The sequence below is a fragment of the Phalangium opilio genome, unplaced genomic scaffold, assembly GCF_054372755.1.
Source record: "Phalangium opilio isolate 3A_F unplaced genomic scaffold, DU_Popi_V2 ptg000352l_1, whole genome shotgun sequence".
NCBI lineage: Eukaryota > Metazoa > Arthropoda > Arachnida > Opiliones > Phalangiidae > Phalangium > Phalangium opilio.
This window is the reverse complement of record NW_028324228.1, coordinates 4,380,001-4,392,500: the sequence shown is the minus strand read 5'-3', so window position 1 is coordinate 4,392,500 and position 12,500 is coordinate 4,380,001. Positions and strand designations below refer to the sequence as shown.

Here is a 12,500-nt window from a genome sequence, read left to right as displayed (position 1 = left end):
GTAGCGCGTCTGACTCCAGATCAGAAGGCTGCGTGTTCGAAGCACGTTCGGGTCAAACAAACAATAAAATTTAGTTTTTACGTTGTTTATAGAAATTCTACAAATTTAACCTTCGTTCAGGGGGCTCGGTGGCACAATGGGAGCGCGTCTGACTCCAGATCAGAAGGCTGCGTGTTCGAATCACGTCCGGGTCAAACAAATAATAAAATTTAGTTTTTACGTTGTTTATAGAAGTTCTACCAATTTAACCTTCGTTCAGGGGGTTCGGTGGCGCAATGGTACCGCGTCTGACTCCAGATCAGAAGGCTGCGTGTTCGAATCACGTCCGGGTCAAAGAAATGATAAAAATCAGTTTTTAAGTTGTTTTTAGAATTCTACCAATTAAGCCTTCGTACAGGGGGCTCGGTGGCGCAAAGGTAGTGCGTCTGACTCCAGATCAGAAGGCTGCGTGTTCGAAGCACGTTCGGGTCAAACAAACAAAAAAATTTAGTTTTTACGATGTTTATAGAAGTTCTACCAATTTAACCTTCGTTCAGGGGGCTCGGTGGCGCAATGGTACCGCGTCTGACTCCAGATCAGAAGGCTGCGTGTTCGAATCACGTCCGGGTCAAAGAAATCATACAAATCAGTTTTTAAGTTGTTCTTAGAATTCTACCAATTTAACCTTCGTTGAGGGGGCTCGGTGGCGCAATGGTAGCGCGTCTGACTCCAGATCAGAAGGCTGCGTGTTCGAAGCACGTTCGGGTCAAACAAACAATAAAATTTAGTTTTTACGTTGTTTATAGAAATTCTACAAATTTAACCTTCGTTCAGGGGGCTCGGTGGCACAATGGGAGCGCGTCTGACTCCAGATCAGAAGGCTGCGTGTTCGAAGCACGTCCGGGTCATAGAAATCATACAAATCAGTTTTTAAGTTGTTCTTAGAATTCTACCAATTTAACCTTCGTTTAGGGGGCTCGGTGGCGCAATGGTAGCGCGTCTGACTCCAGATCAGAAGGCTGCGTGTTCGAATCACGTCCGGGACAAACAAATAATAAAATTTAGTTTTAACGTTGTTTATAGAAATTCTACCAATTTAACCTTCGTTCAGGGGGTTCGGTGGCGCAATGGTACCGCGTCTGACTCCAGATCAGAAGGCTGCGTGTTCGAAGCACGTCCGGGTCATAGAAATCATGATGTAACCTTCCGTAATAATTCAGCGACCTCCTGGGTTTCTACTCCAGGGGTGTAAGGTTACATAGAGGATTAACACACACAGTTACCTCTGACCTTCCCCCGTACTATATAAGCATCGACTGCTTATCCTATTAAGTCAGTCATTCCCCACTACTAGGATGTAGTAGTATGCTCGAGCATAGGGCGTCTTGCCCTGGTATTGGACTTCATCATCCATTAATAGTAATTATGTTTAGTTCTTTAATTGTATAATGCAAGTCGGCATTTAATTATTATTTAATTAGTTAGTTTAATAAAGTATGATTGAACCTAAGGAACAGTGTAGTTACTCTTAGCATTAGCCAAGGCTTTTATGGCCACGTGGGGCGAGTTTAGTAATCTCGCAAGCGTGGTTACATAAATGGCGAGCTTGCCAGGACCGATCGACGGGTCCTAGTTTATTGTAACTTGCTTTGGCTATGCTAAGCCTTAGAGTGATCGGAGTTTGTAGTAATTAGTTGTTAGAGTAAAGTTAGGGTAGTGACGTTGCGGTTCCGCACTGCGGATTGGACTAGCCGTGACATGCACTATTGAGTCTGAGGGTCGCTCAAAACCTTCCTTTACAACAATTCACTACGATCACAATGTTCAACTCATACTGAACTTCTTCAGAAGCAAGTTTAATTACTTGGCTTATCTCAACGGGACATTCCCTAATGAGAAGAAATTACAGTCAGCAATCAACGCCTACAGAGGACGATGCCGAGTCAAGCTCTTCAACGGAAGGTGGGAGTGCACACCACCAACCTGCGGAGACTTCCTCAACTACATCGTCTGATACGGCTGCTCCAGATCTGACTGGACGTATTCTAACATGGGAGGAAGAAAGCCAGGACGAGCCATCCGATGCTACAGTTCCTGCTTTCATCAAATTTCCTTATAACTTTAAATGATTAACCTAGTATGCTAGTTAACTGGAATCTTTTAACTATCTGTTACATTATTTAAAGTTAATTACTATTATTCTGTTATGTTAAAATTAGAAGATTTATGTAATTAAGTTTTCTGCCGATGAAGTCCAAATCTTGTCGTCTGGGGGGATGTAACCTTCCGTAATAATTCAGCGACCTCCTGGGTTTCTACTCCAGGGGTGTAAGGTTACATAGAGGATTAACACACACAGTTACCTCTGACCTTCCCCCGTACTATATAAGCATCGACTGCTTATCCTATTAAGTCAGTCATTCCCCACTACTAGGATGTAGTAGTATGCTCGAGCATAGGGCGTCTTGCCCTGGTATTGGACTTCATCATCCATTAATAGTAATTATGTTTAGTTCTTTAATTGTATAATGCAAGTCGGCATTTAATTATTATTTAATTAGTTAGTTTAATAAAGTATGATTGAACCTAAGGAACAGTGTAGTTACTCTTAGCATTAGCCAAGGCTTTTATGGCCACGTGGGGCGAGTTTAGTAATCTCGCAAGCGTGGTTACAATACAAATCAGTTTTTAAGTTGTTCTTAGAATTCTACCAATTTAACCTTCGTTTAGGGGGCTCGGTGGCGCAATGGTAGCGCGTCTGACTCCAGATCAGAAGGCTGCGTGTTCGAATCACGTCCGGGACAAACAAATAATAAAATTTAGTTTTAACGTTGTTTATAGAAATTCTACCAATTTAACCTTCGTTCAGGGGGCTCGGTGGCGCAGTGGTAGCGCTTCTGACTCCAGATCAGCAGGCAGCGTGTTCGAATCACGTCCGGGTCAAAGAAATAATAAAATTTTGTTTTTACGTTGATTATAGAAATTCTACCAAATTAACCTTCGTTCAGGGGGCTCGTTGGCGCAATGGTAGCGCGTCTGACTCCAGATCAGAAGGCTGCGTGTTCGAATCACGTCCGGATCAAACAAATAATAAAATTTAGTTTTAACGTTGTTTATAGAAATTCTACCAATTTAACCTTCGTTCAGGGGGCTCGGTGGCGCAGTGGTAGCGCTTCTGACTCCAGATCAGAAGGCTGCGTGTTCGAATCACGTCCGGGTCAAAGAAATAATAAAACTGAGTTTTTAAGTTGTTTTTAGACTTCTACCAGTTAAGCCTTCTTACAGGGGGCTCGGTGGCGCAATGGTAGCGCGTCTGACTCCAGATCAGAAGACTGCGTGTTCGAATCACGTCCGGGTCAAACAAATAATAAAATTTAGTTTTAACGTTGTTTATAGAAATTCTACCAATTTAACCTTCGTTCAGGGGGCTCGGTGGCGCAGTGGTAGCGCTTCTGACTCCAGATCAGAAGGCTGCGTGTTCGAATCACGTCCGGGTCAAAGAAATAATAAAATTTTGTTTTTACGTTGATTATAGAAATTCTACCAACTTAACCTTCGTTCAGGGGGCTCGGTGGCGCAATGGTAGCGCGTCTGACTCCAGATCAGAAGGCTGCGTGTTCGAATCACGTCCGGGTCAAACAAATAATAAAATTTAGTTTTAACGTTGTTTATAGAAATTATACCAATTTAACCTTCGTTCAGGGGGCTCGGTGGCGCAGTGGTAGCGCTTCTGACTCCAGATCAGAAGGCTGCGTGTTCGAATCACGTCCGGGTCAAAGAAATAATAAAAATCAGTTTTTAAGTTGTTTTTAGAATTCTACCAATTAAAGCTTCCTTCAGGGGGCTCGGTGGTGCAATGGTAGCACGTCTGACTCCAGATCCGAAGGCTGCGTGTTCGAATCACGTCCAGGTCAAAGAAATCATACAAATCAGTTTTTAAGTTGTTCTTAGAATTCTACCAATTAAAGCTTCCTTCACGGGGCTCGGTGGCGCAATGGTAGCGCGTCTGACTCCAGATCAGAAGGCTGCGTGTTCGAATCACGTCCGGGTCAAAGAAATAATAAAATTGAGTTTTTAAGTTGTTTTTAGAGTTCTACCAATTAAGCCTTCGTACAGGGGGCTCGGTGGCGCAATGGTAGCGCGTCTGACTCCAGATCAGAAGGCTGCGTGTTCGAAGCACGTTCGGGTCAAACAAACAATAAAATTTAGTTTTTACGTTGTTTATAGAAGTTCTACCAATTTAACCTTTGTTCAGGGGGCTCGGTGGCGCAAAGGTAGTGCGTCTGACTCCAGATCAGAAGGCTGCGTGTTCGAAGCACGTTCGGGTCAAACAAACAATAAAATTTAGTTTTTACGATGTTTATAGAAGTTCTACCAATTTAACCTTCGTTCAGGGGGCTCGGTGGCGCAATGGTACCGCGTCTGACTCCAGATCAGAAGGCTGCGTGTTCGAATCACGTCCGGGTCAAAGAAATCATACAAATCAGTTTTTAAGTTGTTCTTAGAATTCTACAAATTTAACCTTCGTTCAGGGGGCTCGGTGGCACAATGGGAGCGCGTCTGACTCCAGATCAGAAGGCTGCGTGTTCGAATCACGTCCGGGTCAAACAAATAATAAAATTTAGTTTTTACGTTGTTTATAGAAGTTCTACCAATTTAACCTTCGTTCAGGGGGTTCGGTGGCGCAATAGTACCGCGTCTGACTCCAGATCAGAAGGCTGCGTGTTCGAATCACGTCCGGGTCAAAGAAATCATACAAATCAGTTTTTAAGTTGTTCTTAGAATTCTACCAATTTAACCTTCGTTGAGGGGGCTCGGTGGCGCAATGGTAGCGCGTCTGACTCCAGATCAGAAGGCTGCGTGTTCGAAGCACGTTGGGGTCAAACAAACAATAAAATTTAGTTTTTACGTTGTTTATAGAAATTCTACAAATTTAACCTTCGTTTAGGGGGCTCGGTGGCGCAATGGTAGCGCGTCTGACTCCAGATCAGAAGGCTGCGTGTTCGAATCACGTCCGGGTCAAACAAATAATAAAATTTAGTTTTAACGTTGTTTATAAAAATTCTACCAATTTAACCTTCGTTCAGGGGGCTCGGTGGCGCAATGGTAGCGCGTCTGACTCCAGATCAGAAGGCTGCGTGTTCGAATCACGTCCGGGTCAAACAAATAATAGAATTTAGTTTTTACGTTGTTTATTGAAGTTCTACCAATTTAACCTTCGTTCAGGGGGCTCGGTGGCGCAATGGTACCGCGTCTGACTCCAGATCAGAAGGCTGCGTGTTCGAATCACGTCCGGGTCAAAGAAATCATACCAATCAGTTTTTAAGTTGTTCTTAGAATTCTACCAATTTAACCTTCGTTGAGGGGGCTCGGTGGCGCAATGGTAGCGCGTCTGACTCCAGATCAGAAGGCTGCGTGTTCGAAGCACGTTCGGGTCAAACAAACAATAAAATTTAGTTTTTACGTTGTTTATAGAAATTCTACAAATTTAACCTTCGTTCAGGGGGCTCGGTGGCGCAATGGTAGCGCGTCTGACTCCAGATCAGAAGGCTGCGTGTTCGAATCACGTCCGGGTCAAACAAATAATAAAATTTAGTTTTAACGTTGCTTATAGAAATTCTACCAATTTAACCTTCGTTCAGGGGGCTCGGTGGCGCAGTGGTAGCGCTTCTGACTCCAGATCAGAAGGCTGCGTGTTCGAATCACGTCCGGGTCAAAGAAATAATAAAATTGAGTTTTTAAGTTGTTTTTAGACTTCTACCAGTTAAGCCTTCGTACAGGGGGCTCGGTGGCGCAATGGTAGCGCGTCTGACTCCAGATCAGAAGACTGCGTGTTCGAATCACGTCCGGGTCAAAGAAATAATAAAATTGAGTTTTTAAGTTGTTTTTAGACTTCTACCAGTTAAGCCTTCGTACAGGGGGCTCAGTGGCGCAATGGTAGCGCGTCTGACTCCAGATCAGAAGACTGCGTGTTCGAATCACGTCCGGGTCGAAGAAATCATACAAATCAGTTTTTAAGTTGTTCTTAGAATTCTAATAATTTAACCTTCGTTCAGGGGGCTCGGTGGCGCAGTGGTAGCGCTTCTGACTCCAGATTAGAAGGCTGCGTGTTCGAAGCACGTTGGGGTCAAACAAAAAATAAAATTTAGTTTTTACGTTGTTTATAGAAATTCTACAAATTTAACCTTCGTTTAGGGGGCTCGGTGGCGCAATGGTAGCGCGTCTGACTCCAGATCAGAAGGCTGCGTGTTCGAATCACGTCCGGGTCAAACAAATAATAAAATTTAGTTTTTACGTTGTTTATAGAAGTTCTACCAATTTAACCTACGTTCAGGGGGTTCGGTGGCGCAATAGTACCGCGTCTGACTCCAGATCAGAAGGCTGCGTGTTCGAATCACGTCCGGGTCAAAGAAATCATACAAATCAGTTTTTAAGTTGTTCTTAGAATTCTACCAATTTAACCTTCGTTGAGGGGGCTCGGTGGCGCAATGGTAGCGCGTCTGACTCCAGATCAGAAGGCTGCGTTTTCGAAGCACGTTGGGGTCAAACAAACAATAAAATTTAGTTTTTACGTTGTTTATAGAAATTCTACAAATTTAACCTTCGTTTAGGGGGCTCGGTGGCGCAATGGTAGCGCGTCTGACTCCAGATCAGAAGGCTGCGTGTTCGAATCACGTCCGGGTCAAACAAATAATAAAATTTAGTTTTAACGTTGTTTATAGAAATTCTACCAATTTAACCTTCGTTCAGGGGGCTCGGTGGCGCAATGGTAGCGCGTCTGACTCCAGATCAGAAGGCTGCGTGTTCGAATCACGTCCGGGTCAAACAAATAATAGAATTTAGTTTTTACGTTGTTTATTGAAGTTCTACCAATTTAACCTTCGTTCAGGGGGCTCGGTGGCGCAATGGTACCGCGTCTGACTCCAGATCAGAAGGCTGCGTGTTCGAATCACGTCCGGGTCAAAGAAATAATAAAAATCAGTTTTTAAGTTGTTTATAGAATTCTACCAATTAAAGCTTCGTTCAGGGGGCTCGGTGGCGCAATGGTAGCGCGTCTGACTCCAGATCAGAAGGCTGCGTGTTCGAGTCACGTCCGGGTCAAAAAATAATAAAATTTAGTTTTTACGTTTTTTATAGAAATTCTACCAATTTAACCTTCGTTCAGGGGACTCGGTGGCGCAATGGTAGCGCATCTAACTCCAGATCAGAAGGCTGCGTGTTCGAATCACGTCCGGGTCAAAGAAATAATAAAATTGAGTTTTTACGTTGTTTATAGAAATTCTACCAATTTAACCTTCGTTCAGGATTCTCGGTGGCGCAATGGTAGCGCGTCTGACTCCAGATCAGAAGGCTGCGTGTTTGAATCACGTCCGGGTCAAACAGATAACAAAATTTAGTTTTTACGTTGTTTATAGAAATTCTACCAATTTAACCTTCGTTCAGGGGGCTCGGTGGCGCAATGGTAGCGCATCTAACTCCAGATCAGAAGGCTGCGTGTTCGAATCACGTCAGGGTCAAACAAATAATAAAATTGAGTTTTTAAGTTGTATTTAGAATTCTACCAATTTAAGCTTCCTTCAGGGGGCTCGGTGGTGCAATGTTAGCGCGCCTGACTCCAGATCCGAAGGCTGCGTGTTCGAATCACGTCCGGGTCAAAGAAATAATAAAAATCAGTTTTAAATTGTTTTTAGAATTCTACCAATTAAATCTTCCTTCAGGGGGCTCGGTGGCGCATGGTAGCGCGTCTGACTCCAGATCAGAAGGCTGCGTGTTCGAATCACGTCCGGGTCAAAGAAATAATAAAAATCAGTTTTTAAGTTGTTTATAGAATTCTACCAATTAAAGCTTCGTTCAGGGGGCTCGGTTGTGCAATGGTAGCGCGTCTGACTCCACATCCGAAGGCTGCGTGTTCGAATCACGTCCGGGTCAATGAAATAATAACAAGTTGGGAAAGCCAAAATATTACCTCTCCGAGTGGAGATGACTATCACTACCCCTTAAACAACCTAAATAAATGCATCTATCGCTTTTTTTAATTCTTTGCAAGTGCAGGAATTGAATTTTAAAATAGTCTATTGTTCAAGCCTTTTCAATATCTCTCAATTGCTGTGGAAACTCTACTCTCTCGCTATACCTCAACCGCATTCTTAGTCTACCAGTATGATTTGTAACATTTGTCCATATCAAAGCTGAATCATACCTCGCCACACAAAAAGCAAATGTGCCCAAATCATGGAAGCCACAACCCAATCACACATAAGCTAGGCTCCCACTTAACCAAAATAATTATTAAACAGTTAAATACTCACAAAGGTTGGCAAAATCAATCTCCTTCAGTAATACGTAAGGCTTAATTATATTATTTGCCGAACAAAATTAATCGAGCAAATCTAACACTTAACTTCTTCCTTCGAAATTCTATCAAAGAATGATTCAACTGTTTAAAAAAAGGTTTTTTTCGCAAATTGGGCGCTATCATATCAACCGCAATTCCGTCATATTTAAAAAATATACATTGCCAACACTTTTTTAGACACAATAGTGGAAGTTTTAGTCTCATTTAAAACATGTAAAACAATTATCTCATCTACAAATAGCTTACACATGTCTTTTTTTACCAATATCTAGCCGTTTGGATTTTTCTAAAGCAATCTTACCACCAAAATATTTTTTGATATAGAATAAATGTTCTATGTTCTTCATTTTTGAAAATATATTTTTTAGCGTTTGTAATGATTACTCTCTACACCTACACTAATCTAACAAGGAGTATAAATCCACTAGTGGAAGCGGTGTTTTTATTGAAAATATATTTTTTAAGCATTAAATCTAACTGGGAGTAATATGAAAGGAGTAGAAGCTTATCTGTCTTAGGAAATATGAAATTTTATCTTAACAGTTCGTTAAATCATAAGTTTATAACGAAAAAACGCGGAAGGGGAAAACGAGCAGACAACAACGATTTTTGGGGGTAGAAGGTTAAGAGCGCCATCTGTCGTCCGTGCCAAAGTTGAACTTCCACTCGAAAGGCAATGAGAAAGTGGATAAAATAATGCCATCAGCTATTTAACTGCGTCGATATATTTAACGACTTGACCCATGACATGCCCATAACACTGGCTTCTATGAATCCTATTTATTCTTGGATGCTAGGAAACTTGGTAGACGTAACAGTCTGTACCAAGTACCCAAGCATCCTTCAATAAACGCCTGGCAACATTGTGGTACGCATGGTACAACTAAAAAATAGGATGTGTATCTATCTTTCGACTCACTCCAAGCCTTTAAGCCCTCAATACAGAGGATTTGAAACACTATCGTAATTCCTAGTGTCTCGAATCTCTACGTTCCTGTCCATTATGAACAGTGCTGAGAGAATGATACATCAGAAAGAGCCATTCAAATCGAATTGCCGAAAATATTATCCATATTTTCATTTCATATAACTAAGAAAATAAATTATTATGGATACAGAAGGAAATGTAGGAAATATAACGCAATTCACGGGCCTAAATAGATATAGGAGGATATGTAGGAAATATAACGCAATGCACGGGCCTTGATAGATATAGGAGGCAATGATTTATCGACTTCAGTACTTGAGAGGTTTATCTTTAATATTTAAATAAATAAAATTATTTTTAATTATTTTAATCGCCAGTAAATAACTTTAAAAATAGTTACATCGTTTAAAATAAAGTTGTTCCTATTATCTTTCGAAACTTTGCTAATATTGACGTTTAAAGTGAAGGGTACCCCTCTTGCCTGCTTTTTTCAAATTTTGGGGTATATATACCAATTGTTTCCATTATAATAATAGATAAAAACGCATTCGCGTGAACCGATGGTGGAAGCCCTGCCATTGGGAGGCTAGACGTTTCTCGTAACCCTAGCCGCTCGCCGCGTATATCTTAAAACCAAATAAAAACGCATTCGCGTGAACCGATGGTGGAAGCCCTGCCATTGGGAGGCTAGACGTTTCTCGTAACCCTAGCCGATCGCCGCGTATATCTTGAAACCAAACGATGACGGAGGAAAAGAAGCCAGAATGTACTGACTGGCGTCCATGTGGAATGGACAAAAGACCTGAAGATGGTGGTGCATTGAAGCTGGTGTCAATGTGGAATTGACGGAGAACAGAAGATGGTGGTGCATAGAAGCTGGTGTCAAGGTGAAATTGACGAAGAACAGAACATGGTTGTGCTTGGAAGCTAGAAGTACAGACTAGTGTCCATGTGGAGTGGACGAAAACCAAAGCTGGTGGTGTTGGAACTCAAGTAGAATAGCCAGAGGAGACAAACCCAAATTTCCGTGAACTGTCAGTCCGGAAATTGGCAACACGTTTGCTCCGATACGCAAACTGCGAACGCGGTCACGTGGGGCGTGACAGACACACACACAGACACACACACACGCACGTCCGGTGTAATACCTCTCCGTGACATACGTCACTCGGAGAGGTAAAAATCAGTTTTAAATTGTTTTTAGAATTCTACAAATTAAAGCTTCCTTCAGGGGGCTCGGTGGCGCCTAGCAGCGCCTCTGACTCCAGATCAGAAGGCTGCGTGTTCGTATCACGTCCGGGTCAAACAAATAATAAAATTTAGTTTTTACGTTGTTTATAGAAATTCTACCAATTTAACCTTCGTTCAGGATTCTCGGTGGCGCAATGGTAGCGCGTCTGACTCCAGATCTGAAGGCTGCGTGTTCGAATCACGTCCGGGTCAAACAAATAATAAAATTTAGTTTTTACGTTGTTTATAGAAGTTCTACAAATTTAACCTTCGTTCAGGGGGTTCGGTGGCGCAATGGTACCGCGTCTGACTCCAGATCAGAAGGCTGCGTGTTCGAATCACGTCCGGGTCAAAGAAATCATACAAATCAGTTTTTAAGTTGTTCTTAGAATTCTACCAATTTAACCTTCGTTGAGGGGGCTCGGTGGCGCAATGGTAGCGCGTCTGACTCCAGATCAGAAGGCTGCGTGTTCGAAGCACGTTGGGGTCAAACAAACAATAAAATTTAGTTTTTACGTTGTTTATAGAAATTCTACCAATTAAGCCTTCGTACAGGGGGCTCGGTGGCGCAATGGTAGCGCGTCTGACTCCAGATCAGAAGGCTGCGTGTTCGAATCACGTCCGGGACAAACAAATAATAAAATTTAGTTTTAACGTTGTTTATAGAAATTCTACCAATTTAACCTTCGTTCAGGGGGCTCGGTGGCGCAGTGGTAGCGCTTCTGACTCCAGATCAGCAGGCTGCGTGTTCGAATCACGTCCGGTTCAAACAAATAATAAAATTTAGTTTTTACGTTGTTTATAGAAGTTCTACCAATTTAACCTTCGTTCAGGGGGTTCGGTGGCGCAATGGTACCGCGTCTGACTCCAGATCAGAAGGCTGCGTGTTCGAATCACGTCCGGGTCAAAGAAATGATAAAAATCAGTTTTTAAGTTGTTTTTAGAATTCTACCAATTAAGCCTTCGTACAGGGGGCTCGGTGGCGCAAAGGTAGTGCGTCTGACTCCAGATCAGAAGGCTGCGTGTTCGAAGCACGTTCGGGTCAAACAAACAAAAAAATTTTGTTTTTACGATGTTTATAGAAGTTCTACCAATTTAACCTTCGTTCAGGGGGCTCGGTGGCGCAATGGTACCGCGTCTGACTCCAGATCAGAAGGCTGCGTGTTCGAATCACGTCCGGGTCAAAGAAATCATACAAATCAGTTTTTAAGTTGTTCTTAGAATTCTACCAATTTAACCTTCGTTGAGGGGGCTCGGTGGCGCAATGGTAGCGCGTCTGACTCCAGATCAGAAGGCTGCGTGTTCGAATCACGTCCGGGTCAAAGAAATAATAAAATTGAGTTTTTAAGTTGTTTTTAGACTTCTACCAATTAAGCCTTCGTACAGGGGGCTCGGTGGCGCAAAGGTAGCGCTTCTGACTCCAGATCAGAAGGCTGCGTGTTCGAAGCACGTTCGGGTCAAACAAACAATAAAATTTAGTTTTTACGATGTTTATAGAAGTTCTACCAATTTAACCTTCGTTCAGGGGCCTCGGTGGCGCAATGGTACCGCGTCTGACTCCAGATCAGAAGGCTGCGTGTTCGAATCACGTCCGGGTCAAAGAAATCATACAAATCAGTTTTTAAGTTGTTCTTAGAATTCTACCAATTTAACCTTCGTTGAGGGGGCTCGGTGGCGCAATGGTAGCGCGTCTGACTCCAGATCAGAAGGCTGCGTGTTCGAAGCACGTTCGGGTCAAACAAACAATAAACTTTAGTTTTTACGTTGTTTATAGAAATTCTACAAATTTAACCTTCGTTCAGGGGGCTCGGTGGCACAATGGGAGCGCGTCTGACTCCAGATCAGAAGGCTGCGTGTTCGAATCACGTCCGGGTCAAACAAATAATAAAATTTAGTTTTTACGTTGTTTATAGAAGTTCTACCAATTTAACCTTCTTTCAGGGGGCTCGGTGGCGCAATGGTACCGCGTCTGACTCCAGATCAGAAGGTTGCGTGTTCGAATCACGT

At 42.7% G+C, this 12,500-nt stretch overlaps 39 non-coding genes across 39 annotated transcripts in view; all 39 read left to right on the top strand.

Moving 5' to 3' along the window:
* Nucleotides 1-55, top strand: part of TRNAW-CCA (transfer RNA tryptophan (anticodon CCA)) — a 72-nt gene extending 17 nt beyond the window's left edge. The window contains exon 1 of the tRNA in view: nucleotides 1-55. This exon is cut by the window's left edge and continues 17 nt beyond it. This is a non-coding gene — a tRNA (tRNA-Trp).
* Nucleotides 56-122: 67 nt separating this feature from the next.
* On the top strand, nucleotides 123-194 carry TRNAW-CCA (transfer RNA tryptophan (anticodon CCA)). Its single transcript has one exon. It is a non-coding gene; the product is annotated as a tRNA-Trp (tRNA).
* Nucleotides 195-261: 67 nt separating this feature from the next.
* Nucleotides 262-333, top strand: TRNAW-CCA (transfer RNA tryptophan (anticodon CCA)). Its single transcript has one exon. It is a non-coding gene; the product is annotated as a tRNA-Trp (tRNA).
* A 205-nt stretch (nucleotides 334-538) lies between these two features.
* Nucleotides 539-610, top strand: TRNAW-CCA (transfer RNA tryptophan (anticodon CCA)). The gene has a single exon. It is a non-coding gene; the product is annotated as a tRNA-Trp (tRNA).
* A 66-nt stretch (nucleotides 611-676) lies between these two features.
* TRNAW-CCA (transfer RNA tryptophan (anticodon CCA)) lies at nucleotides 677-748 on the top strand. The gene has a single exon. It is a non-coding gene; the product is annotated as a tRNA-Trp (tRNA).
* A 205-nt stretch (nucleotides 749-953) lies between these two features.
* TRNAW-CCA (transfer RNA tryptophan (anticodon CCA)) lies at nucleotides 954-1,025 on the top strand. The gene has a single exon. It is a non-coding gene; the product is annotated as a tRNA-Trp (tRNA).
* A 1,686-nt stretch (nucleotides 1,026-2,711) lies between these two features.
* On the top strand, nucleotides 2,712-2,783 carry TRNAW-CCA (transfer RNA tryptophan (anticodon CCA)). The gene has a single exon. It is a non-coding gene; the product is annotated as a tRNA-Trp (tRNA).
* Nucleotides 2,784-2,850: 67 nt separating this feature from the next.
* On the top strand, nucleotides 2,851-2,922 carry TRNAW-CCA (transfer RNA tryptophan (anticodon CCA)). The gene has a single exon. It is a non-coding gene; the product is annotated as a tRNA-Trp (tRNA).
* Nucleotides 2,923-3,128: 206 nt separating this feature from the next.
* Nucleotides 3,129-3,200, top strand: TRNAW-CCA (transfer RNA tryptophan (anticodon CCA)). Its single transcript has one exon. It is a non-coding gene; the product is annotated as a tRNA-Trp (tRNA).
* A 66-nt stretch (nucleotides 3,201-3,266) lies between these two features.
* Nucleotides 3,267-3,338, top strand: TRNAW-CCA (transfer RNA tryptophan (anticodon CCA)). The gene has a single exon. It is a non-coding gene; the product is annotated as a tRNA-Trp (tRNA).
* A 67-nt stretch (nucleotides 3,339-3,405) lies between these two features.
* Nucleotides 3,406-3,477, top strand: TRNAW-CCA (transfer RNA tryptophan (anticodon CCA)). Its single transcript has one exon. It is a non-coding gene; the product is annotated as a tRNA-Trp (tRNA).
* Nucleotides 3,478-3,544: 67 nt separating this feature from the next.
* TRNAW-CCA (transfer RNA tryptophan (anticodon CCA)) lies at nucleotides 3,545-3,616 on the top strand. Its single transcript has one exon. It is a non-coding gene; the product is annotated as a tRNA-Trp (tRNA).
* Nucleotides 3,617-3,683: 67 nt separating this feature from the next.
* TRNAW-CCA (transfer RNA tryptophan (anticodon CCA)) lies at nucleotides 3,684-3,755 on the top strand. Its single transcript has one exon. It is a non-coding gene; the product is annotated as a tRNA-Trp (tRNA).
* A 204-nt stretch (nucleotides 3,756-3,959) lies between these two features.
* TRNAW-CCA (transfer RNA tryptophan (anticodon CCA)) lies at nucleotides 3,960-4,031 on the top strand. The gene has a single exon. It is a non-coding gene; the product is annotated as a tRNA-Trp (tRNA).
* Nucleotides 4,032-4,097: 66 nt separating this feature from the next.
* Nucleotides 4,098-4,169, top strand: TRNAW-CCA (transfer RNA tryptophan (anticodon CCA)). Its single transcript has one exon. It is a non-coding gene; the product is annotated as a tRNA-Trp (tRNA).
* Nucleotides 4,170-4,375: 206 nt separating this feature from the next.
* On the top strand, nucleotides 4,376-4,447 carry TRNAW-CCA (transfer RNA tryptophan (anticodon CCA)). The gene has a single exon. It is a non-coding gene; the product is annotated as a tRNA-Trp (tRNA).
* A 66-nt stretch (nucleotides 4,448-4,513) lies between these two features.
* Nucleotides 4,514-4,585, top strand: TRNAW-CCA (transfer RNA tryptophan (anticodon CCA)). The gene has a single exon. It is a non-coding gene; the product is annotated as a tRNA-Trp (tRNA).
* Nucleotides 4,586-4,929: 344 nt separating this feature from the next.
* TRNAW-CCA (transfer RNA tryptophan (anticodon CCA)) lies at nucleotides 4,930-5,001 on the top strand. The gene has a single exon. It is a non-coding gene; the product is annotated as a tRNA-Trp (tRNA).
* Nucleotides 5,002-5,068: 67 nt separating this feature from the next.
* TRNAW-CCA (transfer RNA tryptophan (anticodon CCA)) lies at nucleotides 5,069-5,140 on the top strand. Its single transcript has one exon. It is a non-coding gene; the product is annotated as a tRNA-Trp (tRNA).
* Nucleotides 5,141-5,207: 67 nt separating this feature from the next.
* TRNAW-CCA (transfer RNA tryptophan (anticodon CCA)) lies at nucleotides 5,208-5,279 on the top strand. The gene has a single exon. It is a non-coding gene; the product is annotated as a tRNA-Trp (tRNA).
* A 66-nt stretch (nucleotides 5,280-5,345) lies between these two features.
* TRNAW-CCA (transfer RNA tryptophan (anticodon CCA)) lies at nucleotides 5,346-5,417 on the top strand. Its single transcript has one exon. It is a non-coding gene; the product is annotated as a tRNA-Trp (tRNA).
* Nucleotides 5,418-5,484: 67 nt separating this feature from the next.
* Nucleotides 5,485-5,556, top strand: TRNAW-CCA (transfer RNA tryptophan (anticodon CCA)). Its single transcript has one exon. It is a non-coding gene; the product is annotated as a tRNA-Trp (tRNA).
* A 67-nt stretch (nucleotides 5,557-5,623) lies between these two features.
* On the top strand, nucleotides 5,624-5,695 carry TRNAW-CCA (transfer RNA tryptophan (anticodon CCA)). The gene has a single exon. It is a non-coding gene; the product is annotated as a tRNA-Trp (tRNA).
* A 66-nt stretch (nucleotides 5,696-5,761) lies between these two features.
* Nucleotides 5,762-5,833, top strand: TRNAW-CCA (transfer RNA tryptophan (anticodon CCA)). Its single transcript has one exon. It is a non-coding gene; the product is annotated as a tRNA-Trp (tRNA).
* Nucleotides 5,834-6,176: 343 nt separating this feature from the next.
* TRNAW-CCA (transfer RNA tryptophan (anticodon CCA)) lies at nucleotides 6,177-6,248 on the top strand. The gene has a single exon. It is a non-coding gene; the product is annotated as a tRNA-Trp (tRNA).
* A 344-nt stretch (nucleotides 6,249-6,592) lies between these two features.
* Nucleotides 6,593-6,664, top strand: TRNAW-CCA (transfer RNA tryptophan (anticodon CCA)). Its single transcript has one exon. It is a non-coding gene; the product is annotated as a tRNA-Trp (tRNA).
* Nucleotides 6,665-6,731: 67 nt separating this feature from the next.
* Nucleotides 6,732-6,803, top strand: TRNAW-CCA (transfer RNA tryptophan (anticodon CCA)). Its single transcript has one exon. It is a non-coding gene; the product is annotated as a tRNA-Trp (tRNA).
* Nucleotides 6,804-6,870: 67 nt separating this feature from the next.
* Nucleotides 6,871-6,942, top strand: TRNAW-CCA (transfer RNA tryptophan (anticodon CCA)). The gene has a single exon. It is a non-coding gene; the product is annotated as a tRNA-Trp (tRNA).
* A 66-nt stretch (nucleotides 6,943-7,008) lies between these two features.
* On the top strand, nucleotides 7,009-7,080 carry TRNAW-CCA (transfer RNA tryptophan (anticodon CCA)). The gene has a single exon. It is a non-coding gene; the product is annotated as a tRNA-Trp (tRNA).
* A 66-nt stretch (nucleotides 7,081-7,146) lies between these two features.
* TRNAW-CCA (transfer RNA tryptophan (anticodon CCA)) lies at nucleotides 7,147-7,218 on the top strand. The gene has a single exon. It is a non-coding gene; the product is annotated as a tRNA-Trp (tRNA).
* Nucleotides 7,219-10,773: 3,555 nt separating this feature from the next.
* Nucleotides 10,774-10,845, top strand: TRNAW-CCA (transfer RNA tryptophan (anticodon CCA)). Its single transcript has one exon. It is a non-coding gene; the product is annotated as a tRNA-Trp (tRNA).
* Nucleotides 10,846-11,050: 205 nt separating this feature from the next.
* Nucleotides 11,051-11,122, top strand: TRNAW-CCA (transfer RNA tryptophan (anticodon CCA)). Its single transcript has one exon. It is a non-coding gene; the product is annotated as a tRNA-Trp (tRNA).
* A 206-nt stretch (nucleotides 11,123-11,328) lies between these two features.
* TRNAW-CCA (transfer RNA tryptophan (anticodon CCA)) lies at nucleotides 11,329-11,400 on the top strand. Its single transcript has one exon. It is a non-coding gene; the product is annotated as a tRNA-Trp (tRNA).
* Nucleotides 11,401-11,605: 205 nt separating this feature from the next.
* Nucleotides 11,606-11,677, top strand: TRNAW-CCA (transfer RNA tryptophan (anticodon CCA)). The gene has a single exon. It is a non-coding gene; the product is annotated as a tRNA-Trp (tRNA).
* Nucleotides 11,678-11,743: 66 nt separating this feature from the next.
* On the top strand, nucleotides 11,744-11,815 carry TRNAW-CCA (transfer RNA tryptophan (anticodon CCA)). The gene has a single exon. It is a non-coding gene; the product is annotated as a tRNA-Trp (tRNA).
* A 204-nt stretch (nucleotides 11,816-12,019) lies between these two features.
* TRNAW-CCA (transfer RNA tryptophan (anticodon CCA)) lies at nucleotides 12,020-12,092 on the top strand. Its single transcript has one exon. It is a non-coding gene; the product is annotated as a tRNA-Trp (tRNA).
* Nucleotides 12,093-12,158: 66 nt separating this feature from the next.
* On the top strand, nucleotides 12,159-12,230 carry TRNAW-CCA (transfer RNA tryptophan (anticodon CCA)). Its single transcript has one exon. It is a non-coding gene; the product is annotated as a tRNA-Trp (tRNA).
* Nucleotides 12,231-12,297: 67 nt separating this feature from the next.
* TRNAW-CCA (transfer RNA tryptophan (anticodon CCA)) lies at nucleotides 12,298-12,369 on the top strand. Its single transcript has one exon. It is a non-coding gene; the product is annotated as a tRNA-Trp (tRNA).
* Nucleotides 12,370-12,436: 67 nt separating this feature from the next.
* TRNAW-CCA (transfer RNA tryptophan (anticodon CCA)) overlaps nucleotides 12,437-12,500 on the top strand; it is a 72-nt gene continuing 8 nt past the window's right edge. Inside the window, exon 1 of the tRNA in view lies at nucleotides 12,437-12,500. This exon is cut by the window's right edge and continues 8 nt beyond it. This is a non-coding gene — a tRNA (tRNA-Trp).